The sequence below is a fragment of the Dendrobates tinctorius genome, unplaced genomic scaffold (assembly GCF_039654945.1).
Source record: "Dendrobates tinctorius isolate UK_male_01 unplaced genomic scaffold, ASM3965494v1 ptg000237l, whole genome shotgun sequence".
In the NCBI taxonomy this organism is placed as follows: Eukaryota; Metazoa; Chordata; class Amphibia; order Anura; family Dendrobatidae; genus Dendrobates; species Dendrobates tinctorius.
The window spans coordinates 292,628-310,641 of record NW_027361904.1 but is presented as its reverse complement, the minus strand read 5'-3'; the positions used below and the strand labels follow the sequence as shown (position 1 = coordinate 310,641).

Here is an 18,014-nt window from a genome sequence, read left to right as displayed (position 1 = left end):
TGGGATTCCGCAATGCTGTGCTAATGCTGCGGTTTTTACCGCGGCGGAATCGCTTTGCGGTAAAAAAACGCAGCATGCTCATTAATTTGCGGAATCGCGGCAATCCCGCACCCATAGGAATGCATTGTTCCGCTTACTTTCCGCATGTGGCTGTGCACACCATGCGGAAAGTAAGCAGAACAATTGCGGATGGTACCCACGGTCCGGAGGAGAGGAGACTGTCCTCCGGGCTTTGGGTACCATATCCCTGTAAAAAATAGAATTTTAAAATAAAAAATATTGTTATTCTCACCTTCCGACGTCCCGCGCAGCTTTCCCGCCTCTCTCCACGCTCCCGTTCCCAGTAGTCCTTTGCGAAAATGCCCGTGATGGCGTCCGTTCTCGCGGGATCGCGAAGTCTCGCGGTCATTTGCGAGACGTCGCGATCCCGCGAGAACTGACGTCATCGCGGGCATTTTCGCAAAGGATTACTGGGAACGGATGCGCGGGACGTCGGAGGGTAAGAATAACACCATTTTTTATTTTTTTTTACATTCTCTCTTTTACTATTGATGCCGCATAGACAGCCTCAGTAGTAAAAAGTTGGTCACACTTGTCAAACACTATGTTTGACGAGAGTGACCAACCTGTCAATCAGTTCTCCAAGCGATGCTCCAGATCGCTTGGAGAACGCTAGCATTCTGCAAGCTAATTACGCTTGCAAAATGCTAGTTTTTCCGCGGGAAAATCGCGGGAATTTAAAATGCGATTTTCCCGCGGGAATTTCCGCGAGAGTTCCGGTACGTGTGCACTTAGCCTAAGATCCCTGGGGTTGCTTTGTCAGGCAGGGTGTTCTCAAGGTATGCATCACAACACAGAGGTGTTGAGGAGTGCAACAAAAAGTCATAAAATGCAATTAACTAGGGTGGTCATTGACATCATAGGACGTGGCGGAGGGGGGGTGATGAGCACTCAAAGACTCCAGTATATAAAACGTAAGCAAGTCTCTGGATGTTGGTCACTTGCTGGGGATAAACTGAACTGGACGTCTGTCATGGTCTCTGCTGCCCCAAGGCGCTGCATCCTACACCCAACACGTGAGTATTAGTTACTGGTTTATTTCATAACTAGATTATGGCCCGATGCTATCGCATCAGGAGGATGCGATAGCATCACACCTCTTGCCATGTTAACCCTCAACACACACACTCCTCAACACACACTCCTCTCACCTTTCACCATCTCCACTCACTCTTTCACTCCACATACGACCCCTTCTCTCACTCCATCTCTCATACTCACGCCATCATCGCCGCTGGTCCACGATCCCCGACATCTTCTTCCGCCGGCGCCATCCTGGATCCAGACGTTGTCCACGCCGGCGACATGTTCTTGCGGCGACGCCATCTTGAGTATCGTGAAATCCCGCGATAGTCAAGATGGCGTCGCCGGAAGAACATGTCGCTGGCGTGGACGACGTCGGGATCCAAAATGGCGTCGGCGAAATCTTGCGAGTTTTCGCCGACGCCATTTTGGATCCCGACGTCGTCCTCGCCGGCGACATGTTCTTCCGGCGACGCCATCTTGACTATCGCGGGATTTCACGATACTCAAGATGGCGTCGCCGCAAGAACATGTCGCCGGCGTGGACGACGTCGGGATCCAAAATGGCGTCGGCGAAATCTCGCGAGTTTTCGCCGACGCCATTTTGGATCCCGACGTCGTCCTCGCCGGCGACATGTTCTTGTGGCGACGCAATCTTGACTATCGCGGGATTTCGCCAATCCAAAATGGCGTCGCCGCAAGAACATGTCGCCGGCGTGGAGGACGTCTGGATCCAGGATGGCGCCGGCGGAAGAAGATGTCGGGGATCGTGGATCAGCGGCGATGACGGCGTGAGTATGAGAGACGGAGTGAGAGAAAGGGTCGTATGTGGAGTGAAAGAGTAAGTGGACGTGAGTGGAGATGGTGAAAGGTGAGTGGAGTGTGTGTGTGTTGAGGGTTAACATGGAAAGAGGTGTGCGGTGACGTCACCGGTTACAACTGGACGGAAGTTGTTACAACCGGAAGTTGCTTAGGGCATTTATTTATTTCATAATGTGCTAAGACACTTTTTTTTTTTACTTCCATGTTATTGGTTATCTTTTTGTATTACTTTAGTAATGTGTAATTAAATCGGACAAAGAAAAAAAGTGGTTTGGTACCGTGTTAACCAGTTGAAAAAAATAATGCTCTCGGTGCGAAGGAAGGGACCTAAGAAGTCCGGAAAGCTCACTTTGTGACATCATTTATTATATTTCTGTTCGCCAATAAAAGGTCTCATAACTAGAAGACTATCTTATTTTTCACCCTGAGAGCATTATTAAACAGTACCTATCATTTAAAACTTCTTTTTACAATATAAATTACTACTACTTATGTGTAACAAATCGGTGGGGGTCTCAGGGATTGGTCCCCCACCAATCACTCAAAAAGTGACTATCAAAAAGTGGAAGGGCTAAGTAGAAAGTCCATGACACTACATACATAGTGGAGAATAGGACACTTTCAACTGAGCCCCTCCGCTGCTCTGTACAACGTGAGGGTCTCAGGACACAAACCACCTATCATTAAACCCCTTAAACACCTGAGAATTTTTCATTTTCACAGTTTTTTTTTTTTTTCACTTGTTCCAAGAGCAATAGCTCTTATTGTTCATTTGAAATATCTGTAACGGTGAAAAAAAAAATCCAATTACTGTGCCATTTTCTGAGACCAATATCTTATTTTTTTGATCGATGGAGCCGGTGTGACTTTTTTTTTAATACCATTTTGGGGTACATATGACATATTTAAAGCATTTTATTGCAATTTTTGAAGAATTGCGGCAAAAAAGGTAATTATAGCATTCCAATTTTTTTTTCCATATGTAAATGTAATATTTTTTGATAGATCAAACATTATAGAACCTGATGATATTAACCCCTTAGTGACGGAGCCAATTTTTAAAATTCTGACCAATACCACTTTATGTGGTGATAACTCTGGAACATTTCAACAAATCCCATTGATTTTGAGAATGTTTTTTCGTGACACAGTTTATGATAATGGTAAATTTAGGTTGATATGTTTTGTGTTTATTTATAAAAAAAATGTCAGAAACTTGACAAAAATGTAATAAATGTGATACTTTAACATGTTTGCATCAATGCAAAATATGTTCATTTTATTTATTTTGGAGTTCTGTTTATGGAAATAGTGATTTTTTTTTTCAGTTACCATTCACTTCTTTATTCTCATTGACCAATCTGGTATTTTATTGAGCACAAAGATGTCAGACGCAGGGGGTCTTCTTGTCTGCAGCCACAGCTAATCAACCCCCCATAGAGGACAACAGACTGATAGAGGGCTCCTCAGTCTGACCACTTAGATGCTTCAGTGACTACTGACTTGAGCCGTCTGAAGTCGGAGCTGTAGGTTCCCAATGTTTAGGTTTATTCCCCCCCCCCCCCCAATGACTTCACTCAGATTGAAGGGTCTTTACATTTACAGATCAGACTATGTGCCCACGCAGTTTTTAGGTTGTGCGGATTACGTTGAAAAATCCACAGGTAAATCTGCAGGACAAAAGTCCTGCGGTTTATCTGCGGTTTTGCCCTGCGGTTTCACACCTCATAATGATAAGGTGTGAAACCGCACAAAGAATTGACATGCTGCGGATTGTAACCTGCGGAGAAATCCGCAGCATGTGTACTGCGTTTTTTTTCCCCCATAGGAAATAAAGGCAACGCAGCAGAATCTGCCGCGGACCCGCAGGGCCAAATCCGCTTCGGATCCGCAGCAGAATCTGCAGCGTGTGCACATACCCTCAGACAGATTTTACTTTACGTCTAGCAATTGGTAGAAATATAGTGTTTTCCCGGCACTCCTGGTTTTGTCTTACAAAAACATATGTAAAATACTGAACGTATGAACGTGGCATAACACTATATCAAAGGAAGGTTATGGCGCAAACAGGAAAGTCACTAAAACAAAGTAATTTTCTTTAAAATGGGATGTGCTAAAGAGAGTCAAAATGTGATAAAACCACATATATATATATAAAAAAACCCCAAAACAAAACAAAAAAAAGACTAAGGGCATATCCATACAATGGATTTTTCTGCATCAAAACCCAGAAGACGTGCACACAATAGATGCCTTTTTACATCCATTTTTTTCTCATGCACTTGAATGGGTTAAAAAAAAACCCCCACAAGTGTACTGCAATAGTGCAGAATTGAAAAATACAAAAAAAACCCAAACAAACACCCATTGTTAAAATACTCAAAAACAAACAAACACACACAAAAACAGCATGAGGCTGTGTGCACACGCTGCGGATTATGTGCGGATTCATCCGCGCGGATTTTGTAAAATCCGCAGGTGAAACCGCAGGTCAAAAGACCTGCGGTTTTACCTGCGGATTGCTCTGCGGTTTTTCATCTCAATAGAGGAGATGGCAAACCGCAGGAGAATCCGCAGAAAGAATTGACATGTCAATTCTTTCTGCGGATTGAAAACCGCAGATAATCCGCGCGGAAAATTCCGCACCGTCTGCACTGCGGTTTTTGATTCCCATAGGGAATCATGGTACTGTACACCGCAGCAGAAACTGCTGCGGGTCCGCAGCAGCCAAAACCGCTGCGGAACCGCAGCAAAATCCGCAGCATGTGCACACAGCCTGAGACTTCAAAAATCTCAGAAGCCTGAATAATAAAGCTACGTTCCCACAATGATGTTTTTACACTGCGTATTTTCGATAAAATGTGAGTAACCTATTTTAGTTAGGCTATTTTCACATTAGCGTTTTTTTAGCGCAGCGCTTCGTGCGCAATAGAAACGCATGCAAAAAGCGCATCATGCGTTTTAACCAGTTTCTAGCCATGTTAACTCTTAAAACGCATGAGCACGCCTGCGTTCCCATAGACTGTAATGTGTTATTTTGTCGCATTCCGTGCGCATACGTTTTTTTTATGCCATTGGACGGAACAAAAAATGCAACAGGTTGCGTCTGGCGCGCCTAGGCACACACCTTAAAAAACCGCATGCACACGAAAACGCATATGAGCGCATGCAAATGCTAGACTATGCGCACGCCATGTTAAACATAGGTGTGCATGACACATGCGCATGGATGTTCTTGATGTGCTGCGCAAAAAAACGCTAATGTGAAACCAGCCTTAATAGGTGAAGAAATGGTGCAAATCTGGAAAATTTAAAAAAAAAACACCTCACCAAAATTTCATCGTGGGAACGTTGGCTAATAATAACATAAATATATACACACACACCTATTATGTTTTTTTTTTCCCTTTATGCCATATGTATCTGACAGCGGACATATATGTTTAAAATCCAGGCGTCAGCAGTATTAGGCCTCCTTCACACTTCCGCTACTGGTGCTATCCATGTCCGCCCGCGTGTATAACATCCGTCTGCCGCATCAGTGTGACAAGTACCGGTGCGTGTGAAAAACCCGTACAGTTAGCGCTGTTCCCAGGTGCAGATCTCATCACGGTCGCCTGCTCTATGATCAGTGAGACAGGCGACGATGATGGGACTTGTTGTCTGTGTATTAAATAAATAATTAAATGAGAAAACCGGAGTGGGATCCCTTATAATTTTCCAAAGCAGCGGTGGCATGGTGTTAATATTCTGGGAAGGGGTCAATAGCCAAAAAGATGATGATCCCCCCAACTCCGTTACATCCAGATGTTGTGGTGAGCGGTGACATCAGCGCTGCGACCGCTCACCACACCAGGCAGAACACAACGAGCTGAGCGTGAGAACGCGGCTGCGTGTGACTGGCGGTGACGTAGTTAAGGTCGTCACTGGTCACAGGCAGCGCTTCTCACACATTTCTTTGGGTTATTATTCTCTTACAGGGGTTTTCTATTAGTGGACAACTCCTATAAAAAGGCTATTGGTCGTATTAAATAAAAAAAAAAAAAAAAAAAAAAAAAAAGAAATTATACAAATTTAACGAGTCCCACAATACACCTGCTGGGTCGCGGTAACATCTTGGACTAATCATGTGACCCCCGCCAGCCAATCACAGGCCTTAGCAGAGGTCACATGGGCGTTGGCGACGCTCTACCCTTCTCTGAGGCCAGAGTCGCCATAACTGGGCCTAGCGGCGATGCTCCGGAGCGGGAACAGCACCGGATTTATCATTAACATGTCTAATGAAGTTTTTTGGCAAAATTTTGGAATAATTTAAGTAAAAAAAGCCTTAAAATGAGAAACTGGAACCAAATTCTACAACTTTTACCTCAGGAAACAGCAGTCGCTGCTCCCTGATGTGATGTACACACACAGGGGCCGTCTCATAGGAGATAACACACCTGTTATAGCAAAAAAAAAAAATGGCAGAAAAATAATTCATTCAACACACACACTCACACAAAAAAAAACCCACATGAGGCCCCCAGAGAGAAATCCGCCATTACTGAGACCCCCAGAGAGAAATCCGCCATCACTCATCTCTCCTCACCCGTTATCTACACCACGTGACACGAGTCCACCACTCAGCGGGCCGGACGCCAGTAAGACGCCGTGTGATTGGCTGAGTCTATTGGCGCCTTTCATCTAGAGTCTATATAAGGTTGCGCTCTGCGGTGCTCCTCGCTCTATAGGCTGCTGCTGCTGTGGGGAAGGTAAGGAGCGTGAGGGAGAAGCGGCGGCACCGCCTGCGAGGTCCTCTGTGTGCATCACCCGCTGCGGAGGAGCCTCCTTGGCAGGTTTACGGTCGGTGTAAGACACGCCATCCGTGACATAACATGGCGGGCCTCGGCCGGTACAGGTGCGCGGCTGAGAGACGCTAACCTGATGCCATAGCCGCCATGTTTGTGGTGGACGCTGTTCCCCTCTATAGCTGTGACGTCACTGGGCAGGTAGTTTGGTTTCTCTGCCGCTTGGACCGTTATAGACCCCGGGGACTTGTCAGTCTCTGCGGTGACCGTTGGCAGTTTGAATTTAAATTTGTATTTATTAACCCTTTATTGCTGATGCCGCCATTTTTATTTTTTTTTTATATTTTTTCTTTTTTTTTTTTTTAATTTTTTTTTTTACTCCTTTTCTTAAAATATCCTTATTTTTTATTAATTTATTTTTCCATCCATGTGGCTGTGTTGGGACTTGTGTTATTTTTTTTTTTGCAGGACGACTTGCAGCTTTACTTGACTTAATTCATTTTCCTATATAGTAGTAAGTATAATTCCATCATTGAGTTTTGTTTTTTTTTCTGTTCATTGTGCATTAAAAAAAAAAAAATGACCGACCTGGACGAAGCTGAAGTTGGTTTCTTATTCGTTCAGTTTCTTATTCGGCCATTTTTTATTTTCTGTTTTTTTCAGATTTTTCAATAAAAATAAAACATTCTAAGTATATAGACCTGGTAACTTTCTCCAGGTCTCAGGATTACAGCGATGCAAAACTTGATTGCTTTGTAGTATTTTAAAGGGAACCTGTCATGTGAAGTCATTTAGCTGCATATATATGGGGTTTAATCTACAGGTTAATGACACCCCCCCCCCACAAACACTGCTGGGAGGAAGTTAACCCCTTCACCACCTTGGAATTTTTCGTTTTATGTTCTCCTTCTTCCCAGAACTGTAATGTTTTTTTTTTGGCATCAATATAGCTGTATCGGGGATCATTATTTTGCGGGACGAGTTCTTCTGATCGACACAATTGATTTTACCATATGTGTATATTTACCATTTTCACTATACGGTAAAATTGACCTGCCGTTATGATTCAGCAGATACCAAACATGTAAAGTTAAATTATTGTAAAAAAAAAACGCCATTGTCAGAGATTCGTAGCGTCATTTTTTTGTGGTCTGTGGCTGGGTGAGGGCTGTGTTGCGTCCCAAGCTGACACTTTTACCGTTTTGGTCTTCTCTTGGTTTTATTTCAATGTGACGACCTAACAAATGCAATTCTGATGAATTTTTTTTCTCTTTATGCCGTTTACTGATCTGATTACTTATTACTTTGACCAGACATTTGTGAATGCAGCGATACCAAATGTTTTTTTTGTTATATTTTGAATGGGGAAAAAGGGGTGATTTGAACTTTTATGTTAATCTAGCTGAAGAGCCTGGTGCTGCCCGGGCATAGTAACTAACTGTGGTTAGTTATAACAAATTATAATTTATCCTCCATCCCATACTCCCGTGCCCATAAACCAATCATACATATCCTCCATCCCATAGTCGAGTGCCTGTATACCCATCACACATCCTCCATCCCATAGTCCCGTGCCCATATACCCATCACACATGCTCCATCCCATAGTCCCATGCCCATATACCCATCACACATCCTCCATCCCATAGTCCCGTGCCCATATACCCATCACACATCCTCCATCCCATAGTCCCATGCCCATATACCCATCACACATGCTCCATCCCATAGTCCCGTCCCCATATACCCATCACACATCCTCCATCCCATAGTCCCATGCCCATATACCCATCATACATTCTCCATCCTATAGTCCCATGCCCATATACCCATCATACATCCTTCATCTTAGTCCCATGCCCATATACCCATCATACATATCCTCCATCCCATTGTCGAGTGCCCATATACCCATCACACATCCTCCATCCTATAGTCCCGTGCCCATATACCCATCACACATCCTCCATACCATAGTCCCATGCCCATATACCCATCACACATCTCCATCCCATAGTCCCATGCTCATATACCCATCATACATATCCTCCATCCCATAGGCCCGTGCCCATATGCCCATCATACATCCTCCATCCCATAGTCCCATGCCCATATACCCATCATACATATTCTCCATCCCATAGTCCTGTGCCCATATACCCATCACACATCCTTCATCTCCTAGTCCCATGCCCATATACCCATCATACATATCCTCCATCCCATAGTCCCGTGCCCATATACCCATCACACATCCTCCATCCCATAGTCCCGTGCCCATATACCCATCACTCCATCCCATAGTCCAGTGCCCATATACCCATCACACATCCTCCATCCCATAGTCAACCATTATGACCTCATAATGAGCGGCGGGGCTTGCAACGTATGATGACATCAGCGTCGCCATGGCAAACATGAAATCATAATAAGGGGCGGGGCTTGATACAAACACACTTTTTCCCCATTATGTAGATAGGGGCAAAATTGTTTGGTAAATTGGAACGCGCGGGGTTAAAATTTCGCCTCGCAACATAGCCTAGGACACTCTCGGGGTCCAGAGGTGTGACTGTGCCAAATTTTGTGGCTGTAGCTGCGACGGTGCGGATGCCAATCCCAGACACATACATTCATACACACACACTTGAGCTTTATATATTAGATTTAAAAAAAAAAAAAAAAGCTTGACCAAGTTTGACCGATATGACAACGCCACCCCCTTTCAGGCCTGATATACAGCAATCTATAATGCTGTATATCTGCCCCCAAACTGGCCTTAGAGGCGAGAGACCTTTTATTATACTTGCGTGTAGGCGGGATGGTCCGAGGGGTGTCACCAGTAAAGTACTGGAGTGCATGCACTTGGGTTCTTATACGTTTCCCAACGCCTGCACCCTGCAGTACTTTATTTTACCCTAGTCAGGGCAGTAAAGCATGCCTACATAGGAGCATGATGCCAGGGACTGTGTGGATGACATGGGGACACGTCAAAAAGAGGACAGCATCGCAAGAATAAGGGAGACACTGGTCCAACAGCGGCAACACCCCACAAACCACCACGCAGGCAAGTATAATAAAAGGTCGTTTTCTTGACTTGCAGGTTGGATTGAGGGCAGATATAAAGCATTAATAGAATGCTGTATATCAGGCTTGACAGGTGGTGGGATCTCATCCGTCAAATCTGGTGATAGGTTCACTTTGAAGGGGTTGTCCGTTCAAAGCCGATAAGTCTGCAGACTTATGAATTGCCCCCAGCGTGCTCTGTATACATAAGATCCTGTCTGCAGCCACCACTAGGGGGAGCTAGTGGTGGCTGCAGACAGGATCTTAGGTATCCGTATACAGGGAGCTCCCCCTAGTGGTGGTGCAGACAGAATCTTATCTATCGCTGTATACAGGGAGCTCCCCCTAGTGGTTGCTGCGGACATGATCTTATCAAGTATCTCTATATAGGGAGCTCCCCCTAGTGGTGGCTGCAGACAATGTCTTATGTATAAAACAAAAAGTTAAACTGCACCCTATAAGCGTCAAAGTCTTTGAGACAGATTTTGTAAAGGTGCACGTCAAAACCAGTGAGTCCTTCCTAGAGCAAGTTCCAAAACAATAAATAAAAAGACAGCGCCTCAGACAGTGGTGTAAAACAAGCCTCACATTTTATTCTGCCTCCTGTGGCGACCTTTCGGTCCGAAGACCTTTTTCAAGCTGAAAAAGGTCTTTGGACCGAAAGGTCGCCACAGGAGGCAGAATAAAATGTGAGGCTTGTTTTACACCACTGTCTGAGGCGCTGTCTTTTTATTATTTTAGAATATTATGTATCCTCTGTATGCAGGGAGCTCCCCTCCATTAGTGGCTACAGACAGAATATTATCATGTATCTCTGTATACAGGGAGCTCCCCTTAAGCTGGAGTCACACATAGCGACTCACCAGCGATTCCAACAACGATATCAACGTGTCAGGATCGCTGGTGAGTCGCTATGTGATCGCTGGTGAGCTGTCAAGCAGACAGTTAGACAGGCAGTTAGTTCGTTAGTTACAAGCGCGCTGATGCAGGGAGCTGGTAACTAATGTACCACAAAATGCACCATAAAACTTGTGACTCAGCAGCGATCTCGCTAGCGAGATCGCTATGTGTGACGGGGCCCTTAGTGGTGGCTTTAGACAGAATCTTATCACGTATATCTGTATACAGAGCTACCCCTAGTGGTGGCTGCAGACAGGATCTTAATATGTAAAACAAAGGTGAACAGCATCTCATCCGGGTGAAAAACATATAAACATTTATTGTGCCATGACAAAATGCGACGTTTCGACCATCACATGGTCTTTATCAAGCATAGCATACAGCAGGATATGGCAATCTTAAATAGGCCAATGTGGCCAATCAATAGCAAGTATCCGCCCACATCATATGAAATAGCATAAAATAATACAAATAAAACATATAAATAACATTGTACATACATAATAATATAGTGCACATACATACATATAACAATAAACAAAAATTATACAATATATTAGCACATGGTGTTAATAAATAAATGAACAACAACCAAAGAAATGTCCGCATTCCTGTATCACCTAGCAACCACCCACCAATGAGCAACTTCCATACATCAAGTGTTAACTACCAACCACCTCAGCCAATGATTATGACTCCTTATCAGGCGCCAAAAAACCAATAACCTATCAGAATTAACAACAGACCTGAGCGCCGAACTTCCCCTCCCATATCAAAACCTCCAAATGATCGGGTGACGTCACCCGGTGTCGCATAGGAAATGATGTAGCTCACTCACGTGATATCGCGACCAGAGAATTGCGCATGCGCACCATAGCTCCCCACTACCAGATGATCTATACTCACGATGCCCACAATCCACCGCAACTGGTCACGTGACAAGTCACATCATCACACCTCCACCAACCACATCATAGAGCGGTCACATGGAGAGATCACATGACCGCACCCGCCAGATTACAAATATATGCGTCCACATATAAAAAGAAAATGTATCTAGCGGGTTTGTAGCGTTTCAAAAGGGCACATAATATACCTGGAGGATAAATTCGGCTACCATAATCCAGTGGTCTACAACCCCAGTCAATCATATAGTAATATTCATGAAAAATATATTAGGTTATCAGGGACCTGTATAAAGAATATAAACAAAGCCACAGAAAAAAAGGGGAAAAGAAAAAACTTTATTATAACACCACAGTGCACAGACAAGAGGGCAAGGGGAATGAACCAAAAAACATATATGTCGATTCAATCACAGTCCACAGAATTTCAGGACAATTCAGTCCCCTTGTCCTCCGGTCACACCAACGCACCAACCTATGTAGAAAAAATAAAAATAAAAAATATCAAAGATCAAAAACCGCTATAAAAAAAAATAAAAAATGATGCTGTTAAGACTAATATGGATTAGTTAATGCAAATTTGCAAATTGTATTCGAGATTCAAGCCCTTCGGCTGCAATGTATCTAGAGTCGAGATCCACTTCAACTCCTTTCTTTTCAACAACAACGTCCTATCTCCACCTCGTCTCAACATGGGGACCCCATCAATCACCCTGAATCGCAACTGATTCACAGAATGTCTAAATTCCACAAAATGCTTTGGTATCGGTAAATCAACGAGTTGAGTTCTGATTGTACTCTTATGTTTACTGATACGAGCTTTGACCTCCATAGTTGTCTCACCCACATAAAGCAATCCACATGGGCAAGTGATCACATAAATAACAAAACTAGAAGTACAAGTGTAATATTCCTTTATTGAGAATCTCTTACCAGTATGTGGGTGATAAAAACTATCACCCTTGATCATATTACCACAACATGCACAGCCAAGGCATGGAAAACTGCCACCCCTCAAAGGGCCTAATGTCAACTGTCGTGGAATCTTACTAGGGCCCACATCCGCTCTCACCAATTTATCCTTCAAGTTAGATCCACGTCTATAAGATAAAATAGGTCTATTAGTAAATTCAGAGACATCCGGTAACCCTTTCTGTAATAGACCCCAGTGCTTATTCAAAATACCACCGATTTTATTACTAATAGGACAAAAAGTTGATACAAACGGAACCCGTTTAGTAGCAGTTCTATCACTTTTACGGTGAAGATCACCACCGACCAAATTAATGGCCCTTTCTTTAAACTGTCTAACTTTACCCACAGGATATCCCCTATTAGTAAATTTATGGCACATCTCATCAAGTCTGTTAACTAATTTATCCTCATCATTGACTATCCTCCGCACTCTCAACATCTGACTCCAAGGTAATGATTCCACCATCCTCCTGGGATGGTTGCTGTTATATAGCAAAAGACTATTCCTATCAGTTTCCTTTACATAAAGATCTGTATTTAGCATATTCCCTTCTTTATATATCAATGTGTCTAAAAATTGAATTTGAGTCAAGGATTCCATCAGAGTAAATTTCAACTCTGGATAAATCCCATTAAGCTCAGTTTGGAATTTGTATAGATCTTCTATACTGCCATCCCAAATACAAAAGACATCGTCGATGTAGCGCCACCAGGCCCGGACGGAGCCCCAGTAGATGGACTTGTACACATAACGATCCTCGAATACCGCCATATAGATGTTAGCGTAAGTGGGGGCCACATTGGACCCCAGGTACCCCTAACCTGCAGGAAAAAATCATCCTCAAAAAGAAAATAATTCTTCCTAAGGATGAAGCCTAACAGGGAGAGGATCATCTGTGCACAGTCTGGGGCCACGTCCGAGCCCGATAACACCACATCGACAGCCTCCAGTCCCTTCTCATGTTGAATGGAAGTATACAGTGAAACCACATCAAAAGAGGCTAACACCGTGTTGGAATCAACCTGAACATTTTTAATCTTATCAAGAAAGTCATTCGTATCAAGAATGTAGGATCTTGCTGCTATTGCAAACTGTCGTAGGACCTTATCCAAAAAAATCGCTACTTTATTAAAAAGCGAACCCCTCCCGGATACAATGGGACGTCCGGGGGGGTTTTGAAGATCCTTATGTATCTTCGGCAAAGTATACAAAATTGGTATTACCGGATTGTCAACGATTAAAAAATCAGATAACTTCTCATCTATGAGTCCATTCACACGGGCCTCATTGACCAGAAGTCGTAACTCAGTAAGAAAATCAGAGGTAGGATCACCAGCCAATCTCATATAGACATCACTATCAGCTAATTGGGTCACAATCTCGGCCTTGTACCTATCAGTGTCCATGACAACTACAGCACCACCTTTGTCCGCACTCTTGATTGTAAGAGCTGTATTATCAGATAGTTTCTGTAAAGCCTGTCTTTCAACAGAGCTAAGATTACCTCTAACTATAGAACACGTACTTTTCTTCAAAAGTGTAATGTCCCTCTCTACAAGCTGTATGTAAGACTCCACAAAGTTATTTTTAACAGGGGGCTGAAAATTACTCTTAGTATATAAACCCACTCCATGTAATGTAAACATAGATCTAACCCCCTCCGGTGCTATACTAGAGACCTGTTTATCAGAAAAATAAGTTGTCAAACGTAATCTTCTAAAGAATGCAAATAGATCACATTCAATCTCAAACCAGTTTGGGGAATTCACAGGACAAAAAGACAATCCCTTAGAGAGAACATCATAGTCAACCTCAGATAATTGACAAGATGAAATATTTACCACCAAATTATCATGTCCTATGGGCCCTTTCTCTTCCCCTCCATATGGCGAGTTTTCATTGGGGGGATATAAGCCTTCCCCTGTTTGTGCACAACCCTTCTTTCTCCTGTGTTTCCTGCCACCTCTCCGACTCCTTCTCTTACAGTCACTCTGTCGACTGTGTCCTTCCCTAAAAAAAGAGAGGAAGAAGAGGCTCCCAAATTGGAATCATCAGTGGAATCTGACTCGGCTGTAGTGAAACCAAAATTCTGTTGCCGTTTGTCTTGTGGTTTCCTCCGATTGCGTATTTGTGTCGGCCTATCCCTCCTATAATAGGAAGGAGCACCAGCCACCACTTGCCACGAAAAAATACGGCCCACTCGGTAGTCCTCTGCATCACGGAACCACTTAGTCCTCTTTGTCCTTTCAATATCAGCACGGTATTTCAATAGTTTTTCATCCAACTGGGTCTTATAAAGTTCCACTTCCTGTGTCGTCATCTGTGATAATTGCTGTTCAAGGTCCATGATTGATTTTCTGACCACATCCATCTCTAATCGGAGAAACTCAATATTAAGAAGCATTAAGTCAAATGCATATTTGTTTGTAATTGACTCAAACTTACTGCAGAAAAGTACATTGTCCGCAAGTAAAGTCGGACGTAAATGTGGTCTCAACCCACGTGGAATTCTATGTAGCCTGTAATACTCACACAGGGTTGTTACATGTAGCTCAAAAGAAATGCGTTTCCTTTTCTCATTCTCAAATCTTTTTTTGAGCATATCTGCAGTTGGTTTATTCAGAAATGACATATCTGTTTGGGATCCAGAGAGGATCCGTAATGCATCATCTTCAGTATAAGAAAAAGTCATGGCATTATCCAGTTCACCCACCTCTGGAATAGTAGTATCCATAATAGAGATCCGGTGCAAGTCTGCCAAGGTCCAAATCAATCAACATAGAAGAAAAAGTGGCTGACAGCAACTCCTGGATCCAAGAGAGGCACGTTCAAAGTCCAAAGACCCAGTTGGACACGAAATCCATAAAACAAAGGTGAACAGCATCTCATCCGGGTGAAAAACATATAAACATTTATTGTGCCATGACAAAATGCGACGTTTCGACCATCACATGGTCTTTATCAAGCATAACATACAGCAGGATATGGCAATCTTAAATAGGCCAATGTGGCCAATCAATAGCAAGTATCTGCCCACATCATATGAAATAGCATAAAATAATACAAATAAAACATATAAATAACATTGTACATACATAATAATATAGTGCACATACATACATATAACAATAAACAAAAATTATACAATATATTAGCACATGGTGTTAATAAATAAATGAACAACAACCAAAGAAATGTCCGCATTCCTGTATCACCTAGCAACCACCCACCAATGAGCAACTTCCATACATCAAGTGTTAACTACCAACCACCTCAGCCAATGATTATGACTCCTTATCAGGCGCCAAAAAACCAATAACCTATCAGAATTAACAACAGACCTGAGCGCCGAACTTCCCCTCACATATCAACACCCTCCAAATGATCGGGTGACGTCACCCGGTGTCGCATAGGAAATGATGTAGCTCACTCACGTGATATCGCGACCAGAGAATTGCGCATGCACACCATAGCTCCCCACTACCAGATGATCTATACTCAGGACGCCCACAATCCACCGCAACTGGTCACGTGACAAGTCACATGATCACACCTCCACCAACCACATCATAGTGGTCACATGGAGAGATCACATGACCGCACCCGCCAGATTACAAATATATGCGTCCACATATAAAAAGAAAATATATCTAGCGGGTTTGTAGCGTTTCAAAAGGGCACATTGGGACAATCCCTTAGAGAGAACATCATAGTCAACCTCAGATAATTGACAAGATGAAATATTTACCACCAAATTATCATGTCCTATGGGCCCTTTCTCTTCCCCTCCATATGGCGAGTTTTCATTGGGGGGATATAAGCCTTCCCCTGTTTGTGCACAACCCTTCTTTCTCGTGTTTCCTGCCACCTCTCCGACTCCTTCTCTTCCAGTCACTCTGTCGACTATGTCCTTCCCTAAAAAAAGAGAGGAAGAAGAGGCTCCCAAATTGGAATCATCAGTGGAATCTGACTCAGCTGTAGTGAAACCAAAATTCTGTTGCCGTTTGTCTTGTGGTTTCCTCCGATTGCGTATTTGTCTCTGCCTATCCCTCCTATAATAGGAAGGAGCACCAGCCACCACTTGCCACGAAAAAATACGGCCCACTCGGTAGTCCTCTGCATCACGGAACCACTTAGTCCTCTTTGTCCTTTCAATATCAGCACGGTATTTCAATAGTTTTTCATCCAACTGGGTCTTATAAAGTTCCACCTCCTGTGTCGTCATCTGTGATAATTGCTGTTGGATTATGGTAGCCGAATTTATCCTCCAGGTATATTATGTGCCCTTTTGAAACGCTACAAACTCGCTAGATATATTTTCTTTTTATATGTGGACGCATATATTTGTAATCTGGCGGGTGCGGTCATGTGATCTCTCCATGTGACCGCTCTATGATGTGGTTGGTGGAGGTGTGATCATGTGACTTGTCACGTGACCAGTTGCGGTGGATTGTGGGCGTTCTGAGTATAGATCATCTGGTAGTGGGGAGCTATGGTGCGCATGCACGATTCTCTGGTCGCGATATCACGTGAGTGAGCTACATCATTTCCTATGCGACACCGGGTGACGTCACCCGATCATTTGGAGGGTGTTGATATGTGAGGGGAAGTTCGGCGCTCAGGTCTGTTGTTAATTCTGATAGGTTATTGGTTTTTTGGCGCCTGATAAGGAGTCATAATCATTGGCTGAGGTGGTTGGTAGTTAACACTTGATGTATGGAAGTTGCTCATTGGTGGGTGGTTGCTAAGTGATACAGGAATGCGGACATTTCTTTGGTTGTTGTTCATTTATTTATTAACACCATGTTCTAATATATTGTATAATTTTTGTTTATTGTTATATGTATGTATGTGCACTATATTATTATGTATGTACAATGTTATTTATATGTTTTATTTGTATTATTTTATGCTATTTCACATGATGTGGGCGGATACTTGCTATTGATTGGCCACATTGGCCTATTTAAGATTGCCATATCCTGCTGTATGTTATGCTTGATAAAGACCATGTGATGGTCGAAACGTCTCATTTTGCCATGGCACAATAAATGTTTATATGTTTTTCACCCGGATGAGATGCTGTTCACCTTTGTTTTATGGATTTCGTGTCCAACTGGGTCTTTGGACTTTGAACGTGCCTCTCTTGGATCCAGGAGTTGCTGTCAGCCACTTTTTCTTCTAGGATCTTAATATGTATCTCTGTATACAGGGAGCTCCGCCTAGAGGTGGCTACAGACAGAATCTTATGTATCTCTGTATACAGGGAGCTCCCCCTAGTGGTGGCTGCAGATAGGATCTTATCATGTATCTCTGTATACAGGGAGCTCCCCCTAGTGGTGGCTGCAGATAGGATCTTATCATGTATCTCTGTATACAGGGAGCTCCCCCTAGTGGTGGCTGCAGACAGGATCTTATGTATCTCTGTGTACAGGGAGCTCCCACTAGTGGTGGCTGCAGACAGGATCTTATCATGTA

General features: G+C 43.3%; 1 protein-coding gene across 3 annotated transcripts in view; it reads left to right on the top strand.

The window, feature by feature from the left end:
• The first annotated feature begins 6,633 nt into the window (after positions 1-6,633).
• Positions 6,634-18,014, top strand: part of DDX4 (DEAD-box helicase 4) — a 140,405-nt gene continuing 129,024 nt past the window's right edge. For all 3 annotated transcript variants that reach the window (XM_073556650.1, XM_073556649.1, XM_073556648.1), the window contains exons 1-2: positions 6,634-6,656; positions 7,161-7,206. The gene's annotated coding sequence lies outside the window, so the exon portion shown is untranslated. The remainder of the gene's footprint in view (positions 6,657-7,160; positions 7,207-18,014) is intronic.